The sequence below is a fragment of the Amia ocellicauda genome, chromosome 17 (genome assembly GCF_036373705.1).
Source record: "Amia ocellicauda isolate fAmiCal2 chromosome 17, fAmiCal2.hap1, whole genome shotgun sequence".
NCBI lineage: Eukaryota > Metazoa > Chordata > Actinopteri > Amiiformes > Amiidae > Amia > Amia ocellicauda.
Window position 1 is genome coordinate 23140291 of NC_089866.1, and position 25352 is coordinate 23165642.

At 38.0% G+C, this 25352-nt stretch overlaps 1 protein-coding gene across 1 annotated transcript in view; it reads right to left on the reverse strand.

Annotated features, from left to right (window-relative positions):
- rph3aa (rabphilin 3A homolog (mouse), a) overlaps positions 1–25352 on the reverse strand; it is a 76354-nt gene that overhangs the window by 43750 nt on the left and 7252 nt on the right. The window contains exon 2 of the mRNA XM_066689446.1: positions 19525–19562. The gene's annotated coding sequence lies outside the window, so the exon portion shown is untranslated. The remainder of the gene's footprint in view (positions 1–19524; positions 19563–25352) is intronic.

The window sequence follows — 25352 nt, forward strand, 5'->3', positions numbered from 1 at the left end:
GTTCATTTTAGTCCAACTCACCTAACTTTTCTAGCTGTATTTTTACCAGAGCTGTTGGCTACTGCTTCCACTATATTTGATCATTTGTAGGAAACATTTTTAAATAGCCCAATGAACCTTCTTTGCTCTTTGGCTCAGATTAGGAAGAATGGTAAGAATTATTGGGGATGTATAGGGCTAAATGTCAGCTTTGTTCATTTCTGGATATTTTTGGGCAACAGAACAGTGCGGCTGACCCCTATTAACCCCATCAAATTATGATTATTATGAATAATGTAATATAAAAGTTCTGCTTTCTTTCCAGAGGGTTCAACCAGTTCTTGAATTGATGTGAAAAGACATGAGGACAACCCAAATGTTAAACTCCCTTCAAAAGAGCAAAGTCCCAGCTTAATGTAATTTTAATGGAGAGGTTATAGCTATCCTTGGGGTGAGGCTGTGTCAAAACACTAATTTCAGCACCACTCAGTTCCTGGCTTGTGTCTTGTTTCCATATTTTCAAAACCCTGAAGCTTTTCTCCAGAAGAATCAAGGTATGCGCACATACAAAGCTTTGAGATCTGATTTTCTCATCATACCCGTTTCTCAAAGATATCTAGTTTCCTCAATGAGGAAATTAAACACTGGTTAAAAAACGATTTGTCTATAGCAATTTGCAAACGGTCACTCTTCTTTTCTTCTGTATTTCTCCACTTTCTGCCTGTTTACAAACCAGTTTTTCTTGAGTTTTTGACTGTAGTCTATACTCACCTCAGATGACTTCTCCTGTTGGTTCCCCTCTCAGAATATCCTTCTCTGTGAAGCATTATTACAAATACATGATGATCATCTTTGATCTTGGAGCCACTGTAACTAGTGAACCATGCCTCTCCTCTGTTCTAGGCTTCAAGTTTAAAAGACAGTGCACCTGGATTGGACAGCCCATCAGCTACTGTCTTGTCTCACATTTTCACATCTTCTCTTGTCTCAATTAGTTCTGACAGCTGTCTTCAGCCTTCTGAATGGCAAATGTACACTCCATTACACAGGGTAAGAGTTTCACAGCGGTAACCAAGGACAAAAGCTAAAATAATGCATGTGCTATACTATTCTCTTTTCTGATGGATGCTAAACATAAGCCAGAGGTATAAGTATGTCATTTTTGTCATCATATAAGGATTCATCACATTTCCAGGTGACCCACAATTTACACCATCAATGAGAATATATAGAAAACAACAATATGCCCCTGATTGCTAGATGACATCTCTTGTTGCTCATACTTCAAATGTCAAAGAGACAGATTATATAATGTGTACAGAAATTGGAAGGCACTGACCTGACAAGAGTAATGAGGGAGAGAGCTGTGAAAGGATATCATGCTGTGAAGTAGACAGAGGGAGAGGGAAGGAAAGCCGAGGCTATAATGAGGCTGAGGATGAGTAATGGATTGGCTCCCAGTGACTTGGGGTATTTATTCATAGTTAAACAAAAACTACCAAAAGAGGACGTTTGCTGACTGACATGAGATGAGCTTCATTCAATTGAACAAGATCTTCGGCCTGAACGAACCAGTTTGTACCACTAAACTCAGCAACAGCAGCATAAATGTTGACTGAAGTTGCATCGTGCACACTGAATAGACCTCATTTAGGAGTCAAATTATAAAATGACAGGGTTGCAATGTGTTTTTGTATGTCAACGTTTCTAAATCGTGGTTGTCAGCATCTACCATGTTTCCTAGTCTCTTGGTCCCAACTCAACTTTGTATTGCTTTGCTTTACTGAGCACTTAATTGAAGTGTTCTTATTTTACTGTAGTCTTTGGTTGGCAAAAAAGAAAGAACCCTGCTTTAGGCATAGTGTTTCCAATAAATTAACAAACACAAGTGTTCAGTATATCCTCAACTTGCTTAACAATGTGAAGCTCCACATGAGTTGTCAACCCAACACCCTACCTCTATCCTAATTTGCATTAGTACTGTCAATGCTACCTGGATCAAAGTTTAAATTGCAGACAGTAAGTATTGACAGACTACACCAAAATGAAAGGTACATACTGGGTTGTGTCTAATTTCCTACCCTGTTGCAAATTAGGTTGAAAATTGAGAATTGAAGAGCAGGGGGAGACAAACAGAATATCTTGTATGTTGTTGGTTTCTTCAGCAAGAAGTGGTTCTGCATTTTATTTCTTTAAAAGTCCCTACTTGTTTTCTCCACTTCATTTCCACATGTCCTTGCAAATATCTCTGCCGTTTTGAGTCTTTCTCCATAATACCTTGATCCTGACAGTGATTTATCCACTTTATAATGCATACATCTTTTTCCCGCTGGGCACGTCCCAGTTTTGTGTCACACATTTTATAGTCCTAACCATAGACAGTGCTGCTCCCCTTGTATCGCGTCTCACACAGACACCAGAGAGCATTGTCATCCAGCATTCATAAATAACCTGTGATTCAGTGTTCCCAAAAATGTGGGGACAACACTCTACTACGGTCCCCCTGCAAGAGTACAATTAAAGATTTGAGTCTTCTCATCGAAGCTTAGGAGCAGCAGTAGTCTCCAAAAACCAGCTGTATAAATGGGTAATTGTGTGCATAAAATAATGTGATATATTGTAATAATTGTAAGTTGCTCTGGATAATAAGAATAAGAGAGGTTCCTTGAATTATGAGCTTGTTCCATAAGTCCCCATGCAGCAGTCACTGTGATGTGAGTGAAATTTATCAACCCTGGTATTTTTTTTTTTTTTTTTCACTTCTTTAATCCAGGGGGCATGCATACCCATTTTGCACTCACTGCCTGTCCCAAGTCAAGAAGAGTTTTTCTGCGGGGTCAGATATTAAACAAACAAGAGGATCCCTTCATCCAGAGAGCTGGGATATCTCGATGTTACGTCTTTATTCCAATGAAGAGACATGTAACAGAAACACGTAAGACCCAGTATATAAATGTGTTTGCTGCTCAGTGCCAAGCTACAAAAAAACAATTTAAAAGATTAATATTTAATCTCAAAAACAGTACACGAATCAGCTATTCACTCGTTCAAGGAGAGAAAACTATTGTTATAAAACAGTGCACCGAGCTATCCATATATCCCTCGAATTAAACTTCAAAAGCAGTCACGCATTCAGCCATTTACAAGCTATCATTTGAAAATATATTATGTTCCCCCATCCAACAAAAGGCCTGAAAATACTTTCAAAGAAAACTATTTTGTGACTCATGACAGGTACATTTCTTTATTCTGTAAAAAACTGAGTAATTTAGGAAGCAAAGGTGATTTGAATTATAATTATTTCATTCACGAGCAGTTTAAATAAAAAATTAAATTGCTATTTCTGCAGTACAGACAGAAAATTATTTTACTTCTATATGAACCGAATAGGTTTAAACAGCCTAGAGACCAACTTTAATAGCGTTTGTCTGTGTGTGTATGCTGGTGAAATGGGAGATAAAAAAAAGTATTGTGCACAATTTGTGTAAAGCTATCTTCTATTAAAATTAAATAATAATAAGACTTCACATATTTAAATTTAACTTAGAGTGTAATTGGGAGTTTTACACAAAATCCTTATAGTTCTCCAAATGTGAGGTGTGCAAATCCTTACTTTTCCCACTACTGCTCTGAGAGTAGTTTGAAAGATTAAAATGTAATTCTAATTTGAAAGCAGCAATTGTTTATTGCTGTTTCTATACAATTGGGGAGATGTAACCTGTTCTAATGGTATTCATGTTTGATATTATAAACTAGATTGAATGGGAAATTGTCTATTGACATGCCTCATGCACTTGTTTTTACAAAGTTTTAATTTAAGTGTTACAAGATTAAAATTACAGTTTGAAAAGGCTTTGGTAGTGTTCATTCTATAATAAAAAAACACCTATAAAAGTATAAGATTTTCCACATGAACTGGGTCAATATTTCATAAAACAGAGACGTGCAATCACAGTGCTTTTTGTTGCCTGTTTTAAAATGTTTTGACCTCTCCACTCTTTTTCTCACTGACAAGAAATAGTGAGCTTTGTAGAATAGCAGAGTTTTGATAGAAAGAATGATAGATAGCTAAAAATATGGATAGATAAATTTTCTACCGTGTCTCTGCTTCAGATAAACATTTCTATCAAAACTTTCAATTAAAATGTAATGATATATCAGATTATCAACAATAACAGCACCACCACCAACAAACAGAACCAATTGCAAAAACATAATTAACCAAATGCAGCAATGCTTATTAAATATGAGATTGCCATGTGTACTTTCATTAGTAATGCTTCTTTACCCCTTTCACAAATCTGTGCTGGTATACTGATTGATTGCTAATATGTAGTTGATGATTGTGATGCTCAAATAATGTCAGATAAATAAAACAAGTGCCAGCATGAATTATAAAAACATCACTGAATTAAATATGTTTTATGATTATATCAAATAATTATGAGGACTGGTCTAACCTACTAATATGGTCTCCAGTACAGGTTTTGCTGTGCACTTTAGTACAAGGAATGAAAGAGATTGCTTGTTTGTTTTTAAATTTTCTAATGTTCTTATGTCCTTTTTTATTCAGATGTGAAAGGAAGAGAAGAATGAACAGCCTCGTCTAGAAGGATGTGGGGGGTGTGGGGTGGGGGGGATGATGAAAGAAATTCTGTTCATTTTACGATGTCTGCTATATTTCCAACATGATGAGAAAGCTTCAGGGCAGACAGAAGCTGACAACTTGCTGAAACAATCTCAACACTCAACCATCATCTCAGGATATGGGCATAAACGGCTCCCTTTACGAAAAGCAAAACATAGGCAGAAAGGTAATTTAATTAATGTTTAAAATACGACAGCAGCTTGCACTTAAGAGGCTGTAATGTTAATTAGAAAGTCTAAAGTCCAGTGTCATCACATTACTTTGATCAATAGGGCTGCCTGTTTTTTTGTTTTTTATGATGCCTATCAATATCCCACTGAACAATTTAATTAGATTCTCAAATGTTTAATTAATATTGAGGTAACATGTATTTTTAATCTCAGAAATTATCAACCTTCATATATATATATATATATATATATATATATATATATATATATATACACAACCAAACACACACACACATCTGTAATGCTGTGCAATGCTCTTATGACTACACAAATTACACCTTGGTGTAATGCTTTATATCTGCCCAAGCCATCCAAGTCTTTCACTTCTCATCTTTCTCATATTCATATATAATCAGTCCACATAAATAACCCAACAGTGTCCAGACAAGTTATGAATCAAAGCTTGTGAAGGTACATGAGAAAATACAGGAAATGGAGCACATAAAGCAGTCCAAAATGTCATAGAGATTTCTAGACACTGATGAGTAAAACAAACAGAAATGTTTCCAAAACTGGGATCGAAGAGACGCCAACCATGAAAATCCACAATTAATCCTCCCTCTAACATGACACCTATACCAATCGAGACCGGGCTTTTCATTTGCTATTAAGCGACCGGATATTTAAAAACATGGACATTTTTCCTGCTGACAACCAGGTCAGCACTGTGTGTGTGATGAACTACTTGCTCAAAATCCATGCACCTGCCTGAAGCACTTTTTACTTATTTCATTTACTTCCACAAAACGTTTTTCAGGCACAGAGCCGTTACTTCCACAGACCACACCGAAAAACGTTATGTTCACAAAACCAACAAATCACTAACACAACAATCACATGCAAATCACTGTTAACAATAACTGCATGCTTATCTTTCTTGTTTTAATGTGATGGGTGATATTTTAAAGAAGGGTTAGAGTTAATATTCTAAACTGGTGATGATAGCACAGTAGAGACAGGGTAATGGTACAGTTCTGCATCAATGAATGTCATGTGTCATTTGTAATATGGTATAATCTACCAATATAAAGAAAAGAGAGTTAAGCCCCTTCTAGCAAGAGGTGGTCTAGGAGGTTTTATCATGCGACATAAGGGTTAAAGAACTGATCAAATCTGAAACTCTATTTCCAGGGTCTATGTAAACAGCTAAATTAAGTGGTTTATTTGTAATTTGTTATTTTCTGATAGTCTTTAAACTTTTCCCAACCCCATACAAATCAGCAGTTAACAAAAGGATAACAATTCATTAGCCTAACAATGATGTTCAAACTCATTATTCTGCACTGTGATACTGCAATGCAGTGCCAAAAGAAAAGACTTACAGTAACGCTATAAACCACTGAATTACATCATTAAGATACTTACCTATCACTGACCCTAAAAAAAAGCCACAATCATTATCAGCCCTAACTATAGCTAACACATACACTCACCTAAAGGATTATTAGGAACACCATACTAATACTGTGTTTGACCCCCTTTCGCCTTCAGAACTGCCTTAATTCTACGTGGCATTGATTCAACAAGGTGCTGAAAGCATTCTTTAGAAATGTTGGCCCATATTGATAGGATAGCATCTTGCAGTTGATGGAGATTTGTGGGATGCACATCCAGGGCACGAAGCTCCCGTTCCACCACATCCCAAAGATGCTCTATTGGGTTGAGATCTGGTGACTGTGGGGGCCAGTTTAGTACAGTGAACTCATTGTCATGTTCAAGAAACCAATTTGAAATGATTCGACCTTTGTGACATGGTGCATTATCCTGCTGGAAGTAGCCATCAGAGGATGGGTACATGGTGGTCATAAAGGGATGGACATGGTCAGAAACAATGCTCAGGTAGGCCGTGGCATTTAAACGATGCCCAATTGGCACTAAGGGGCCTAAAGTGTGCCAAGAAAACATCCCCCACACCATTACACCACCACTACCAGCCTGCACAGTGGTAACAAGGCATGATGGATCCATGTTCTCATTCTGTTTACGCCAAATTCTGACTCTACCATCTGAATGTCTCAACAGAAATCGAGACTCATCAGACCAGGCAACATTTTTCCAGTCTTCAACTGTCCAATTTTGGTGAGCTTGTGCAAATTGTAGCCTCTTTTTCCTATTTGTAGTGGAGATTAGTGGTACCCGGTGGGGTCTTCTGCTGTTGTAGCCCATCCGCAAAAAGGTTGTACGTGTTGTGGCTTCACAAATGCTTTGCTGCATACCTCGGTTGTAACGAGTGGTTATTTCAGTCAAAGTTGCTCTTCTATCAGCTTGAATCAGTCGGCCCATTCTCCTCTGACCTCTAGCATCAACAAGGCATTTTCGCCCACAGGACTGCCGCATACTGGATGTTTTTCCCTTTTCACACCATTCTTTGTAAACCCTAGAAATGGTTGTGCGTGAAAATCCCAGTAACTGAGCAGATTGTGAAATACTCAGACCGGCCCGTCTGGCACCAACAACCATGCCACGCTCAAAATTGCTTAAATCACCTTTCTTTCCCATTCAGACATTCAGTTTGGAGTTCAGGAGATTGTCTTGACCAGGACCACACCCCTAAATGCATTGAAGCAACTGCCATGTGATTGGTTGGTTAGATAATTGCATTAATGAGAAATTGAACAGGTGTTCCTAATAATCCTTTAGGTGAGTGTATGTCTGAAGCTACACACAATTCTAATCTATGTATTAGTAGAATCATAGCCTTTGCTGTTTGCAGAAGTTAAGGTTAACTAAGGAATCGAACCCTTAGCCCATAGCAAAATCCCTAGTCTTTTTTGGGTGCTTTGTATAAGGATTTCTTTAAACCATTTAGATCATTGTTTGCTAGATGAGTGAAGAGAGAAAAGTATGCAAAACAACATTGTGCTCTCTCTCAGGTGACATTTTTTTTAAAACTTACGCCCTATCTCTTTTCTTTCTCACACACACATTCTTCTTTGATGCCATTCTCTTCAGATCTGCCTGGCTTGCTCAAGTTGAGGTTTTTGAGCATATAAAACCAAGTGGATGTTCTTAACTGGCTAATTAATATGTGGATCTCTCATGTATATTTGGGAACATGTCAGAAATAGTACTTAAAAATATTTTCTGGAAACATGGAAATTCTTGCAGTAGATATTTAGCAGTTCAGCATGATGTATCACTAGAATAGCACTTGGCACCTATTCTAATCCTGCACTAAAATAAAAAAACTAAAGCAGAACCACTGATCTCAGACTGCCTTCCCTGCTGAGACAGACTTCTGTTTAGCAGCATGATTTTCTAAAGTGCACATTTGACATAACCTGCTCAACTACACTACAGAAAAAAAGAGGGGAAGATAAAGTAAGGAAACATAGCAGTTAGGAACATAATAACATCATTCCCCCGCTTTTCAATTTTCACCGTAGTGACAATAAATACCATCCGTTGCCAGGAACTCGCTCAGGTTGAACATTTTAAAAGAATTCAAAATCTTTTTAATCAGCACAAATGAAGAGCTAATAAAGATAATTCCACAGCAAGGAGCCGGACAGAATCTAAACTGACCATAAGAAGAAAGAAAAAAACTGCCAAGGGCTGCAATCAATGCTGGCAGAAAGCCTACCTTAGTCAGCACACACAGTAATGTATTTCTTTTTTAAGAGGGGGAAAAAAGGCACCCTTTCTTCAGGGTTTTTTACAGCTGATTTATCTGGTCCGAATCAGGGCAGTCAAACAGCGGCAGAGGGGTGTGGTAGTGTGAGATGCAGCTCCAGTCTGGGAACTAAGCAAGGGGCTGAATAAATAAAAGGCAGGAGCAGGAGGCAAATTTGACGAGTGCAGCAGTACTGCGCTAATGCCTCTACTGCAGGCGAGTAGCTGTGTATTTCTTAATAATTTACACTCCCTATGGAACTTCCCCTGTCGCCACTTGCTTTTAGTTGCACATTTCTTTTTCTTTTCATTTTTGTGTGTGTGCATTTTTCTTTATTGTGGAATCTATCAACAGTAAACCTAAAAGTTCCTTATATACAGACAAATCAGTTCTTTATATAGATCCTTTTACAGACAAATCTGCTCAGAATACATATTTAGTGTAATGGTAACAGGAGTTTGTATTTCATTTTATAATTCAGAAGTTTAATACATTTTCATATAAATCAATAGTGCATGCTAGTTCCTTTCTTGGTCGTATTTCAGTAAGATACTTTCGACAGCTAGGCATACGCTGTTGTGTGTGTGTATGTAAGCTTGAAAGATATATACTCTGAATATCCAGAAGAGATAGACAAGTACATTACAGGTGCTTCTAGCTGTGTATATCTTCTTTTCTGAATGACAAACTGAAAACATCAGTTTTAGAGTTGAGCGTTCAGACTCATGCCGTTAACATGCATGCACTCCGGCAGAAAACGGGTTTCAGCACTCAAGTCCATGTGTGCACTCAAACACTTCCCTCAATGTGTTTAAAAACAGCGACATGAAATTAATTACAAGCCATCTGTCCATCCATCTGTGAGAAAGCAGGCAGGCAGTGTGAGGCTTTCTGAGGAGGCATCACTGAAAACAACATCAATGGCAGTTTGTCCACAGCCCACCAGTCGAACTGCACAATCCGTCCCTTTTCTGAGGGCATTAATGTAACTTTGCCAGCCACGGTGGGGAATAAGCTAATAAACCTGCACCGATACAAAACTGTCAAATGAGAGGAGACGGCTGCCCACTAAGGGACCATTTGACTTATGGCCTCAAGTTGTAGTGTTGTCACTGTCATTAGTGCAGTCATAACTCTTCCGGCTTTAGTATGAAATGGACGGATTTTCAGGCAGACATTTTTGCGGTTGTCCCGCTTTTTACACTTCTGTGGTGAGCTACCTACTCCAGACATTCCCACCTCCAGGATAAAAGCAATTTCAAGGATTGAATAATAAGATTTTTAAAATACAGATAAGATGCAGGAAAACGTGACAGTTGACATAATGCATTATATCATCTAAATTTAACAAGCACTTCAGAGAAGTAGGATCCCCCACTGACAGGACAGAAACATGTGAAATATATCAAGAGTTTGTTTTTATTATAGAGGAGGTTGGCATAATAAAATGTAAGAATTCACAAATGACAGTGACATATTTCATGGCAAATAAAGTAGTTCAATAAAAAGGGTAAATTGGCCCAAACACATTGCACAGCAATCAAAATTGCAACTCTGTTGCTATGGCAACGATAACCATAAAAATTGAACTAAACCTATATCATCAGATTATGACCAATGACAGCAATCATAGAAAAAATTGAAAACAAATATATATCCTAGTTTATGAGTCAAGAGGAATATAAAGATGATGTTGCAAAAGCAGTGAATATAAAATGTTAAAATGGTTCACATTTTTGTTAACGTGCTGAACTGGGCAAAAATGTAATACGTTAAATCATAATACATCTAAGCTTTCATTTGGAAATAGTTTGTGCATTTGTCCTGAAATGCACGCACAAAGGAAATTGCAAATGCCGTTGCTATAGCAAAATTAATTACAGAAATATAACCAAACCTCTGCAATAATATTTTGCCTAACATCAGTAATCTAACTAGATGAAGGGGAAAAAAGCTTTCACATTTTGAGTTATTATAAATAAACAGATCATGCAGAGAACCTGGTGGACATGGGGTCAGACCCAAAAACTATAGCCTACACCTACTATACTATATATATTGCAAGACCATAAAACTAATAAATAATTCAGTTAAGAAAACAATTAGGAGCAATTTCACCAGATGAACTACAGTGAAGAAGACAAATATGAAAGCACAGACAGCTGACAGCCAAAGCTATAAAGCTATAACATGAAAAACTGTATAGGACCAAAGTATAAAACAAGATAAATAAATTATGTGAAACTGATCTTCAGTTAAACATAACCTGCACTACCAACAAATCTTCAAAAACAACACATTTCAGGTTTTTATGTCATTTTAACTTGCAGTGTAAAAAAGGAGGTAATTTTCCAGGTTTTTTTCTTATGTATTTTGACAAAAGTGCTGAAGACTTCACTTGCTACTAAACTCAAATTAAATGGATTGGAAACAATTGTGTCTCTCATGGATTTCCCAATTCCAAAATCATGCATACAACCAAAGTAATAACATAGTTTAAGGCCCATTACAACAGGCAAACAGAGAAATTATAAATTGAAAGTACAGTCATATCATTGCCTGCTTTATTTACACGCCTGGATAAAATATGAAATATTAACTATTTAATAGCTAAGGAATCTACCTGTTTACAGAGTAGCTTGTAAATAGGGTGTGATTTCATGTGCATTGCAACATTCATAATCAAAGACTCAGTTTTCAGTTCTCCTTAAAGAAATCAATGTATGTTTTGAGAAATCAATTATCTAAATTACAACTGAAGAACTTATTGGGAAAAAAAAGATTAATTTATGCCTCTGAAGAAGTGTCTTATAAAATCAACCAAGTCTTGCTTTTCATTTATAAGATGAACATAGATACTGCATGCTCACACAAGAGCACCACATTTTAATGACTAATTTAACAGTAATTTAAAATTAAGTGTAATGCTGAACAAACCTGATATAAAAAGCTATGTATAAACGGTATTCACATTAAAATGCAATTAGCTTTCATGCAGCAAACATTTTAAAACTATTTGTAAAGCCGTTGCACATTTTGGCCATATTGGGGGGACTGGTATTCTCTCAGTTGTATTAATGGTCATAATAGACCGATGAAGTATGCATTTCTGACCTACAAATGCTAAAACCAGATTCGCATGATGAGAAATATTGAACATATATTGAAATATATGAAACTTCTTGAACTGTTGTATAATAACAAATATACACATAAATAGCTCTTCATAAACCCAAACAATTGTGAAGTTTAAGGACTTTGAATAAGGAAAACTGGATATGTTTTTGTTGGCATATTTATCCAACAGTTTTTTTTCTTTTAATGCATTGATGACAAACCCCTCATTAAAATCTTGCAGGAGAAACATGTCAGGAATATTCCACAAACTGCAAATGTATTTCCCAACCGCAAATAATGGCAATAAAACTGAGCAAGTTAACCACAGACTAATCAGTATTACTTCTTTAACATGCTGAAGATGTAGAAACATTAGCAAGATAAAATGGAAGGTAATCTACACATATCTTAACAATAGTGGATAGTCAGCATGGATTTATGCAGAAGTTCTTAAATCAATGTAGATTCAGGTATGGTTAGTAAAACATGTTCAATTTGCAAGTGCTACAAGGTACCAAACATTGTAGCAGCAACAGCAAAGGAATTGTTTTTATCCAGATTGGCCCAACACCTGTCAAATGTTGATAAATGCAAAATAGTGTATGCAGGTGGCAGCACTATACATTATACATATCAGGCGGGTTTTATTGAACCACAAGAAGCATCTTTTGAAACGGAGGTAAATGCTTATGTTGATGTCATTCCCCTCATCTAGACAATGTGTTGGAAATGGAGTGCCACTTTCTGCCAATACCATCAATTAATTACCTTGTCAGTTCATCAATTCATCTGTTAATCCATGCAGTAATTAATTCATTCATTCCAGTATTCATCCAGTAATGTAATTAATCTAGTCTTCAGAGGATTCTTCTCAGCAAGCCATATATTTCTCCACAATAACATCAATTCATTCATGCAGCTATTTAAAAATGTGTCTATATGTGATTCGATTGCTCAGTGACTGACCTGCCACTTGACAAACACAAAGAGGAATGGCCAGCTGTGACATAAGCACTGCTAGCAAATTTGAAGCAGGTTCTACAATCGAAGCCAATCAAAATCTAGTCATGTTACTCAGAATAATGTGATTGTCTGCAAGTTAACTACTGTACTTTAGAGTTGATCCTCTCTCCTGAAAACTATTGCAGTGCCCTTTAATTTACAAATGCTCTGCACTTAATTAAAAGCAATTACAACTACGTATAATATACTGAAACAGTGCACACACTAAAGGAGATGGGGTGCATTTGTGGAGCTGGTCAGTATACTTGATGAGGCATTACAGTCAGATGATTACTACATTAATGTTTTGTTGATTTTTTTCATTATAAAAGCCTCTGGGAGTGAATATAATAGAACTATCATTTGGGGACTTGTGTATAATTTCAAGTGTGGTTTAGGGAAAAGACTCCCCCCTCCCCCTCAACCATCCAACCTGATTAAAAAATTCTATTTCACACAAGCTTAGTAAACTAGTCTTTCCGGGGAAAGGGGGGGAGGGGGGGGGGCGGGACTCCTATAGATTCTCAGCAATCTGGCAACAATTACTTGGCTGCAATCTGATACTCCCAGGCTGAGTGTGTAAACACTCTCCCTACAATCCTCCTGTGTGTTTTCAATTGATTTCTGTTTGCAAACAATAAACCTCTTCTCCGCCATACTCTCTACTGATTTCAGGACAAATTATATCTGTGTTCACAGACTTAAGTGATTGTAACCAGCATGCCTTGTGCTAAGCATCCACATTATTTGCATTTCCCTTCTTTTGAACATAAGAACATAAGAAAGTATACAAATGAGAGGAGGCCGGTCGACCCATCGTGCTCGTTTGGTGTTCATTAATAACTAAGTGATCCAAGGATCCTATCCAGTCTATTTTTAAATGTTCCCAAATTTTCAGCTTCAACCACATCGCTGGGGAGTTTGTTCCAGATTGTGACAACTCTCTGTGTGAATAAGTGTCTCCTGTTTCCGTCTTGAATGCCTTGAAGCCCAATTTCCATTTGTGTCCCGGGGGCTTGTGTCTCTGCTGATCTGGAAAAGCTCCTCTGGTTTGATGTGGTCGATGCCTTTCATGATTTTGAAGACTTGAATCAAATCCCCATGTAGTCTCCTCTGTTCCAGGGTGAAAAGGTTCAGTTCCCTCAGTCTCTCAGTAGGACATTCCCTTCAGACCTGGAATAAGTCTGGTTGCTCTGCTCTGAACTGCCTCTAGAGCAGCGATATCTTTCTTGAAGTGTGGAGCCCAGAACTGCACACAGTATCCAGATGAGCTCTAACTAGTGCATTGTACAGTCTGAACATTACTGCCCTTGTTCTCAATTCTACACTTTTGACAATATACCCTAGCATTCTGTTTGCCTTTTGTATTGCTTCCCCACATTGTTTGGATGGAGAAAGTGAGGAGTCCACATAGACTCCTAGATCTTTCTCATGCGTTACTTCTTCTAGTTCTATTCCTCCCATGACAATTCTTCTCCGCGACAATTCGTCCTTGCAATAATTGGTCCCCAGCACAGTTCGTCCTCGCGTCAATTCGCCCCTATAACAATTCATCCCCAACAACAATTCGCCCCCACGTCAATTCGCCCCCATCATTATACGTTCTCCACTTGAGCATTTGTAACCACTTATTGTAGAGCCATAGAACACACATATGTGTATATATAGTAGGCAGGCTATATAAATAAATACATAAATAAATATATATATATATATATATATATATACACACACACACACACACACACACAACTATTTTGTATTATTTATTATAATGTATGTTTTTAATTGATACATTCATTTGAGACTATAACCCCAGTTATTAAGTTTTATACAATTAGTCACAACAGCTGGCAGCGATGGCTGAAGGCTACTTAAAATAGGTTTCATGTTAAAATTGTATATCAGTTGGTGCAGTGGTTAGGGAACAGCACTGCAAACCTGGTGATCAGGGTCTGATTCCTGATCAGTAGTTGTTATTTTCTTATGTGTACATAATCGACACCCTCTGTTTCCTAGACATCAACCAGTTCATAATCCATCTACTTACATTACCCTGAATGCCTACAGCTTCCAATTTGAAGATCAGTCTTTGGTATGGAAACTTATCAAAAGCTCTTTGAAAATCTAAGTATATCATATCATACGCTTTCACATGATCTACAGCTGCAGTTGCATGTTCAAAAAACTCCAATAAATTAGTAAGACATGATCTGCCTCGTCTAAACCAATGCTGGCTATCTCCAAGAATATGGTTTTCATTAAGATGCTCCTTTATTTAATCATTTTTTCCAACATTTTACAAGTAATGCAGCTGAGACTGATTGGTCTATAATTTCCTGGCTCAGTTTTGTCCCCTTTTTTGTGGATTTGTATGACATTTGCTGTCTTCCAGTCAGTTGGCACATCCCCTGTTCTTAGTGTCATTTGGAATATTTGAGTTAGCGGCCTATAAATAATTTCCCTCATTTTTTAAAATACTGTTGGAAATATACCATCTGGCCCAGGTGATTTGTTTGTTTTTAATTCTGCTGGTCCCTTTAGTACCTCCTCCTCATTTATCCTGATCTCTCTTAGGGTTTGACTGGACTGGTTGTTAACCTGTGGCATGTTATCCCTTTTTTCTTTTGTAAAAACCTCTGTTAAATACTAATTTAGAACATTTGCCACATCTTGTTTGTTTTCCAAGATACTTCCATTTTTGCCCTTTATCTGTTTCACTTCCTCCTTTATTGACCTCTTGCTGTTGTAGTATTGAAAAGAGCTCTTTGCATTAGTTTTAGCTCCAAGAGCTATGTTTCTTTCCATTTCTTGCTTTGCTTTCCTGATCCCGTTCTTAAGATCTCTTAGCAGTTCAACAGATTCTTTGTATTTTGTATAATCTCTATCCCTTTTGTATCCACTATATAACATTTTCTTTCTCTTGATATATTTTTACATACTTCTATTAAACCGTTTTGGCCAATGGTTTTTTTGTCCTCAATTTGCTTAGTTTTGGTACAAGTAGTATATTCTTAAAATACAACCATCAATATTTCGGCTGAATCTGTATCCAGTGCGCTCCAGTCTAACTCTTCTAAGTGCCGCCTCATACCTTCAAGGTTTGCTTTTCTAAAATTGTAGATCATCTTTCAACTTGCAGTCATCCACATCATTTTCTGTAAGCCATGTTTCTGTCACTCCTACAACATCATAGTCACACGCCAGCACTGTGGCTTCTAGGTCTAACATCTTGTTCCTTATACACCTGGCATTGAGGTACAAACATTTCAGGACTTTCCTACTAGCAGTTTCCCTTTGTTTTGTTTCCTTAGTGGAACATCTCCCATTGTCAGAGCTCCCTGTCCCCCTGGTCCCTAGTTTAAATGATTCTCAATTTCTCTGCACATACGCTCTCCCAATACATTAGCCCCCTTCTGTTTAGGTGTAGACTGTCCAGTTTGTACAGGTCCCATCTATCCCAGAAGAAAGACCAATGCTCCATAAATCTAAAATCCTCTTCCCTCCACCAAGATTTAAACCACGTGTTAAACTTTCTAATCTCTGCCTGTCTCCCTGGCCATGCACGTGGTACCGGAAGTATTTAGGAGAAAACTACTGTGGAGGTTCTGCTCTTTAGTTTCTTTCCTAACTCTTTAAATTCGTCTTGCAGAACCTCTGCCCTTCCTTTTCCTATGTCATTGGTTCCAATGTGGACCATGACCAGGGGATTCCCCCCGGCTTTGGCCAGTAGCCCGTCTACTAGTTTAGAGAGATCTGCAACCTAAGCACCAGGCAGGCAAGATACCATGCAGGTCTCCTTATCACTAGAACACATTGCGTGATCTACACCTCTAAGGATCGAGTCTCCTACTATAACTACCTCCCTGTTCTGGGGGGAGTGGACACCATGGTGCTCTGGTGCTCAGCTGCCCTACCGTCACCCTCTGAGCTATCAGTGTCCAACTTGGTGTCCAGCAGTTGGAACCTGTTGGGCATTTCTAGCTCTTGGGATGTCTCTAAGGGTTGTGCCCACCCTTTTCTGTTGTAATGACCTACTGTAACCCAGCGGTTCTGTACACAAGGTCTCAACTCTCCTAGGTTTTAATCCAGTGGACAACACAAAAAGAAAACAATTGGCAAATCAGTGCTGTTAAAGAGGATTTAGAATATAATATCGCTATTCAAACTGGCAAGAGAAAACCCCTACAAATATTTACATTAAAAAGAAAAGTGAGCAAAGAAGTCTAAGAGGTAATAACAGATTAATTACAAAAGACTACATTTTTAATTTTCGGCCTCCAGTCAAAATAGTAGTGGCTAAAATACTGCCATGGCAACGAATGTCTAAATAAACTTCAAAAATGTCAATTACACATTATCTATTGTCCTTTTAAACCTACATTTCTTTATCTAGATTTCCATTTGTAGCCCACTTCATCTCGAGCAGGGAAGATTAATGCAGCAACAATTAAAAGGCTTGGTTGTACAACCAGAAGGGGACTTTATTAGTCATGACACACTTTCTCGCTGGCAGAAGAAGCCAATGAAGAGGCTATGAATTTCCAATCATCTTCAGAAGCTCATCACTTGCTGTCACTCCTTCCCCTCTCGAGCGGTGGGAGGAAGGCTGAATTCTCAGTCCCACAGGGCGTTTTCCGCGCGATTGCATTCCCACCTTCGATCCCCCCTGACTCCAGTGACCGGCAGCCAAAGAACATGAGTTTCCCTGACACTGCAGCAAGGGGGATCTCTGGAAGCAGTATTACCTCACGACGAAGTAATAGGCCCGGATTAACAGAAGCAATCAAAGCCAGCCAGGAAATAATCCGGGAACAGTTAATGCCGCGGTAATCAAGCAGAGCATATGAGTGACAAAGACGAAACAACGCTTCAGACAGTGATCGGTGGCTTCATTCTTTTTACACAAGGTTTTCTGAACAAAGATCTTTCTCCTACCTCAGATTTGGCTGCTCAGAAGCTGATTTGAAGATTCTTATCCTCTTCGTGCAATCAGAACAGTCTGCGCTCTTTTCCGATACAAGACTCAATCATGTGTAAGCATCTAGATGTACATTAGGTATATCCCTGCTATGCACAGAGGTTTCAGTATTTAATTATGCCTCCCACTCCTACCCGTGAAGCCTTCAAGAAGATAAATCAACTCTGCCAAGCTCCTGCGGCAAAGAACCCCCTAAAGTGCCCGTTGCAGAGGATCCGTTTTGCCATGTCATGGTGTCGACAATTAGTTCAATTATCTTTAAAGCAAACTTTGGAGACAAATGAACCTGGAAATTAGGGAGTATTTGCTGACGACAATAAAAGATAGTCTAATACTGCACCCCCCCCCCTCAAGGGATTATGAATCATGCTCAGGAAGGGGGAAAAAAGAAAAACTCCCTGGAGGGATTTGTGTACATTTTGCAGGCTTTCTCTGTGCTCCGCGGCAGAACATAAAACAGCTTGAAAATAAGGGAAAGTCACTTTACTCAGCTTGGATTTTATTCTCTATGCACTATAAATGGATCATCTGGAGATCTCTGTGTCATAAAAGGGCATATCTTAAGGCAATGATGTAATCTGACTAACCAGGGTCTGAAACCAGTTCTATTCTTGTAATACAGTGTGGTCTATATTTCACACACACACACACACACACACACACAATATTTTGTAATAATCCATTGTAGTTGGAAGCCATCTTTTCAACATTTAAGTTCACTTTGTTTAATCAACTGGAATGTTTACTCCTTCTCAATCAGTGTTCAACAAATTCTGAAAATATGTACCTAGTTTTAGTTTACGAAACAATCTTTAATCAACTAAATGAACATTGTTTCAAATCAAATTCAAGCTGCATATTCTGTGCATGCATATTGTTGAGTTTAAAAAGCACCCCCACAATCTCCACACTTATATTATGGGTAGGCATGTTTCTCTCCATATGTATGAAAACTACACCTACAGAGGCATTGTTTTGACATGATCTTGGCATCTAGTTGAAACTTGGATTAAACCAAAAGTAATTGCTAATTGGAAACCAAGTACTTGATGATGGGTTAAAGAAAGTCTGCTCTGGGGGAGAAAATGGGAAAAGAGCTGCTATCGAGCACAGGATTTGAAAAGTACAATCGGCAGGGAGTCCTTTTTGTGTTTGCACTGCTCTGTACTGCATTATTTCAGAGTATTTGTAGAGCAGAGCAGAAGGCTGGCACACAAAAATGAAAAAAGCCACAGAGTAAACACCACATGTCAATACATTTTAGCAAGCTGGACGTTGGACGTTCATGTGAAAACCCAGCTGACACATTTCGTGTGCAAGGTTGCGGTTTGGTTGTGACAAAAATGAGACGAGAGAAAGGTTTGACCCTGACCACACAATGATATTATATGAATGTTACACCGTGATGTTGTTTGTACATTTCATAAGTGCCTACCCTGTTGCTACATCTATATATTGTCATGTTTTCACTTTATTGCAATGTTGCCTCATTCTAAGTTGGCTAGCTGGCTTCATGTTTGAATTCTGGTGAGTAGAATAGCCAAACGTACCATCCCAATTATAATTTTTTAACTACTCCCTTGAGACAGCCCTTCTTTTGTATGTTTGTTTAAAATGGCTACATCTCACTTATCAGCCATCATAATACAGTGAAATACAATAACATATTAGTAAGACTAATATTATCAAGTATTTTACTAATATATTTTAGGCGTAAGAACAAATCAAAAGTATGACCTATCCAATAATCACAAAGTATAAACCTTTACCCTATTGTGCACTAAGTTCAAATGAGTTAGGGTACAGGATTGCATTTTGTGACAGAAAATGTGATACCTGTGAATCATCTGACTTAGACAAAAAACATAATTAATGCATCAATGATAGAGGTTTCAATGGACTGTGCTTTTGGTCAAAATTTGCACTGAGACATGCAGTTAAAAAAATACCTTACCTGTTGTGTCTGAAAGAGATCCAACTCGTGGGACTGAACTGTAAAACAAAAACACACAAAAAACAGTCACAAGCTGTAAAACAATGTCTCTAAACAACCTACTTGCAGTTCCCCTATTAGGTTTTCGATGTTGTTTATGAGACTCTGCTGCTTAATTTGACTGATATTTTCACTTTACAATAATGGCTGCAAATTCATAATAAATTAAAGTATGAACGCCTGGAGGGACAGCTGAGTATCTCATGCACTCTCTCTGAGCTCTCATGCCGATCACATGCCTCAATCCACACGCTCCTCTATACACCCATCCTAACTCCTGACTCTAAGCCTAACATTGACTGTTACAAACGTGATCAAAACCAGAGCCTACATGGGGTATCCCTGCAGTATTCTTGTGGTATTCGTATTGGACGTAGTGGCCATTATTGTAAAACGTGACTTTTACTTGATTGATTTTCAAATGGAAGGACGTTTGAAATGGATTTGGAGGATTACCTGCAGATGTTCTTTTTTCTGGCGTTTACAAACATGCATCTGCTGTTCAGGATTCCTGTTTTTTCTTTTTTTTCGTCTCAAGTTGTAGTTATAGAGGTCTTACAGTCCGGCTTCCTCTTTGTTTGTGTGATTAATTAAATACAAATCTGTAGAGCTGTAGAATTCGATTTGCTTACCTTTGTCTGGACCTTGCTAAGAAAATCTCATAGACCAGACTCCCACAATATAATAAAATCATTTTACGTAAGTCATAAATATATCAGAATATTCTTTTATGTACCATGATATTACATGGTTTTATTACTATATCATTACTATATACAATTATCATTATTTGTATTATTATTTCGGTACTCAGTGCCAAGAGAGAATTGATGTTAGCTATCAAAACATTAAAATATATACATTTAATATGCAGTATTGGTGCCAACAGTAGTGCTGAAGGGAGAAAACAAATTGTAATGGTGACAACAACCACAAAAAGAAAAACAACTCTTGATGTCATAAGGTGTGTTCAATCTAGCAGGGTTAAGCCAGGGTAAAATCACAATTCAAAAGAATAATTCAGTAAGCAACACATCATCTACTGACTAATTATAGAATATCTTGTATTTATTATTCTACAATTGACACATTTATTGAGCTGTGACAATCGATGAAATTACAGCAAGTCTAACTGCCAGGTCTTCATGAGTAGTTGCAGAGTTTTGGCAGTCTATGTTAAAAGGGCATTTAGGAGAAAGGCAAGGAGCTTGTTTTGCAGGAATTGTGATTTCACATTTTTAAATATAGATGCAAAGTCCCTAGCCTTTGTAATATCATCCTGAACAGTCTATACTACAAGACAGCCTAAATTAAGACTGTCCCCTGATTGAACACAAATGATCTTATCAGTACAAATTTAGTCCAATAAAAAAACATGTACCAAAAAATGCTAACTTGAGCAATAAACTGTGAAGTCATTATTCTTCAATTTCATTTCAGAGACTCTTGAGCCGTGGCCAGTATAAAACAAGCACTACGAACGTGAAAAAGCTTCATAATACAAATTACATAAACTACATTTCTCTTACAGGATGTAAACATAAGCACATCACTGCTTACTAGCAAGTACGGTGTCCCAGCTCTGCATCATACAGCGCCTTATGCTACTGACTGGTCAACACATTTCTTAGGTCAACTCCTTTTACGTGACAAGGGTACTAAGGAATAAGCGCTACTTTGTTGTTCGAGGAAATGAAGGAGGCTCAGAATGAGAACATTTTAATCATTTGTACAAGTAAACCAAGTATGACAGGTCAATGTCATTACAACAGATTTTGAGGGGGTGATCTGAAATTTTGTTACATAGAAAAATTGCTATTACTATTGGGCTATAGATTGAGTTAGACCAATTTAGCTTTGGAATCATCTAGACGGCAGCAACTGTTACTTTGGGTTCAGTACAATTGCGAACATTATTATTAGGGAGATTTCAGCAGCCAAATTTGTTGCAGTTGGTTAATAGTTAGTGTTCTAGTTTAGTACAGAGCTCCTGATCAACCACCACCCCCAGTTAGTATGCAGCTTTCAGTACATTTCAACTGACCTTGAGCTCAGATCAGCTCAACTCTTAAATTCAGTTTTGAAAGACTGGGAACGACTGGTGTTAGTTATTGATTAATCAAGCAATGAATTTGACTTCCTGAAGAAAACCTGGCCTTTGAGGGATGAGGTGTACCCAGGTGTTTGTGTTTGAAACTAATGTTGGGCTGTGGGCATGAAAGCTGCTCTATAATTAAATACTTTTAGTAGTAATTTTAACACCCACTGAGGGGTTCCATGTGCACCAGTTGTCACCGGAGTGCATTGTCCTTTGACCATAAACAAGCTCTTTTGTGCATCTGACAAGCTACCAGAAGCAAACTCAGCTTTTCAGCGAGAAACTCTGAAACTAGAATTCTCAATTGTGACGTGCTAGTTGCCTTAATTACGAGGAGTGTGGGAGGTTTAATCATTCTAATCCTTTTAATCTTTTCCTCCTTCTCAGGTTTCTATCCCTCTTTCCCTGTCCCACACATTGTGCTGCTGTCCCACTGCATGAAGCCAGTAACTGAAAGACGTAGCCTAGCCAGAATGTTTTTATCAGTATTATGAAATCATGATTAATGAATTGCTTCTCATGGCCAGATCTGGTTGTAAAATTGAACCTTAATCAAGCAGTATACAGGAAGATACTTATCAGTTTGTACCACATGGTCCGAACTGTTTCTGAATCAACTTACCAATTACTAGAACTACTGCTATTTCATCTAGATCAGTTAAGAGAAATCTCATTTTCTGAGAGCAGAAGGATACTCTAACCAAAACACCTGCTTTATAGATCACAATGAATAAGTCTTTATAAAAAAACATATGTTCTGCACTACACAAGAACATGTATAACATTTGTAGGAGCGAGGAAATAAAGTGTACAATCCACTTTCAAACACGTTCTTGCTCACATAAGCATTTTGTGGTTTTGTTATCAGGGGTGTAGGAGAGATCAGGTTACATTTTATCCTCCCTTCTGGATCACGTACAGAGAAGGCTACTCCAGTGGCAGTGATACAAAAAAAAAAACTCTGCGGTATGTAAAGGCACTATGATACTTCCTGATCTCTCAGCAGCAGCTCAATGCAGCAGGACCAGCACTTCCCATTCACCGCAGTTCTATCTGTAGCTCTTTCATCATCGTGACACCGTTGAGTTTCAGAAAGTCCAATAATGAGAATCTTACAAGAGGGGTGATTAATGAACACAGGGTTTATGTCTTCGGAAAGATGCCGTAGCCAGGGAAAGGCATATCCAGGAGTCTATTTTTCGATTAGGAGTCTTATGCAGCTTGTGAAGATGCCCCTGATTTGAGCGTAGAGCGTAAATCAGAATTAATGGAGCAGTCCTCTTGTTTCACGGGACGTTGGTGACAGCAGGGAGAGGGAGAGTGGGCCAAACTGCACCACAGAAAGTTAAACATCAAACTATAAAGGAGGTCTGTGAAAGGGTTGGAATTTTAAATGAAGAAAAAGTAACTGCATCTTTTTTTATACAAGTTGATGCAGACATTATGTCACCTTTGCTGCTGTCTGTTGTCACACTCTGTTGTTCAACATTGTGACTCAAATCTCATCCCTGTTTACGTGTACTGAACAGACCACATTTTTGTGGTTCAACGTTGCAATAAATGTATTTCACATTTTGTAGTTCAACATAACTCCAATTAAACATCGACTGTCAACACATGGTGGAGTGACTCCTGGGTCTTGGGTATACAAGGTGAAATGTGTATGAGCATTAGACATGGATCAAAGCCACTTAACCTACTGGTGAATTCGGAAAGTCTGCACCTCAGAGCTGCTCTTTCAATCTTGTAAATATTCAATAGAATCTGCACTTGATTAACATGGGATTGTGGTGTCTCGGGGGGGGGGTTGTTAGTGGAGTCGAGTCATTCTGTGAAATTCAAAGGAGAATTACAATTTGGCACGTAATGAAGGAATCAGCCAAAACGCAGCTAAAACCTTCCCTGTTTGGGTTTTTTCTAAGATGACGGTACTCGGATTTACTCATTGCAGACATCAACATTTCACACCGATTGCTGACAGAAGCATTCAGGGTTTAATCCTCTGGAACACCGTATTAGAGTCAAAGGAAGTCTTAGTTCATAGGTTCATAGGTTCATAGGTTCTTAAGCAATGAGAAATTTACCCTGCTAAAGGTTAATATTATAAAATATCCCAAGACACACTAAGTTGTCCCTTTTAAGAAACAATGATGCAGAGGGGGGAAAGCATCCCAAAGGAAGCGGAAACAGAGCCCTCTAGACAGAGATTTAAGGTTCTGTAGTACAGTCAGCCTCTCCATAAAAGAGGCTTTTCAAGAAACAGAAGTGACTGTGGGGGGGGTGCTCTGCTCTCCGCTCGGTGGATGGCGACGGCAGCTGCGCTAGAGGAGGCCAGCTCACCGCAGCTCTGCAGCACCGTACGAGCCAGCCAGCATGCTAACCAATCCCCAAGCAGGCTGAATATTCATGAGGAACAACTTGACAGAAAGGCAATTAATTTTCCGCAGCTCAGGAGAGGAGCTCGCAGGCCGGCGGTGTCACAGATGGCTGGACCCAGGCTTGTGAAACTCCTTCATATTATTCTGCCTGTTCACCGTGACACATGTATGTGGGAATATGTGCGTGTGGGAGTGCACACAGTCACACACCTATATATATATACATGTACACTGTATTTTTATGCATGAAGTTAGAATATATCCATGTAAATGTAGAGTTAACATGAAAATTGTACTGCAATGTACATAAATGAAGAAGAGACATTTCTGGCTATACATATAGATGTATACATAAACAAAAACAAACATATTTATATACATCTTCACATATAAATATGTATCCACACGCTTCATTGCACACGTACTTCATACCACTCCATATATTGGACATTTTTCTGCATTATGAAATGTCCTGTGGTATAAAATGTAAATGACTAGACTTTGAAACTTATTGCACTTCTGTGACTTTATTATTATCTATGACTTTATTATTTTCCTATAATTCTCCCATTTTCTTATTCTAAAAAGAAATACTGATATTATAGTGGCATGGCTGCTAAAAGAAGTCTATATATGCATAGTTGCTCACCTTTTGATAAGGCCAAGGTCTCAAACTCTCTGACAAAACCTATTTATTTAATTTAATTCATTTTCATTGTGAAAATACATTTATTGTTGTTTCACTTCTTCCGACACTCACAGCCACGGGCATGGCTTCCATCCAGCAATGGGCAACAGTCTCCCTCACTATTTTAGTCGGTGTGATAAACAAACAGCATGAAGGAAATTAGTTTATGATGATTATAACCACTACACATATCACTAAAAGGCCATTACTTCTGAAAAAAACAAATCACTTCAACACACTGTATTTGTTACATTTGAAGTCAGGATATTCTGGCTACTGTATATATATATATTATTAAACTAAGAAAGAAAGGGTTGATTTTTCTCTTTAAGGCTTCTCTGCTGGCTTGGTGTGTGTTCGTGCTATTACTATCACTTCCCCTGCATATTTGGCACACATTCTAACAGTGTTTATATAGTATTGTTTACATTCTTCACCTGAAACGTTATATCGGTAGATTGCTCATTGAGGGCAGCAGAACGTTATTTGTGAATTATGATGCACTGGCTGTTAAAATGAAGGATCACTTTGGGGGAGAAAATATATTTAAATAAATGCTGGAATTGTTTTTACTGATACCCCCTGATATTATGGTAAATGGCCTGTTCTGATGTTTATTTGTAAT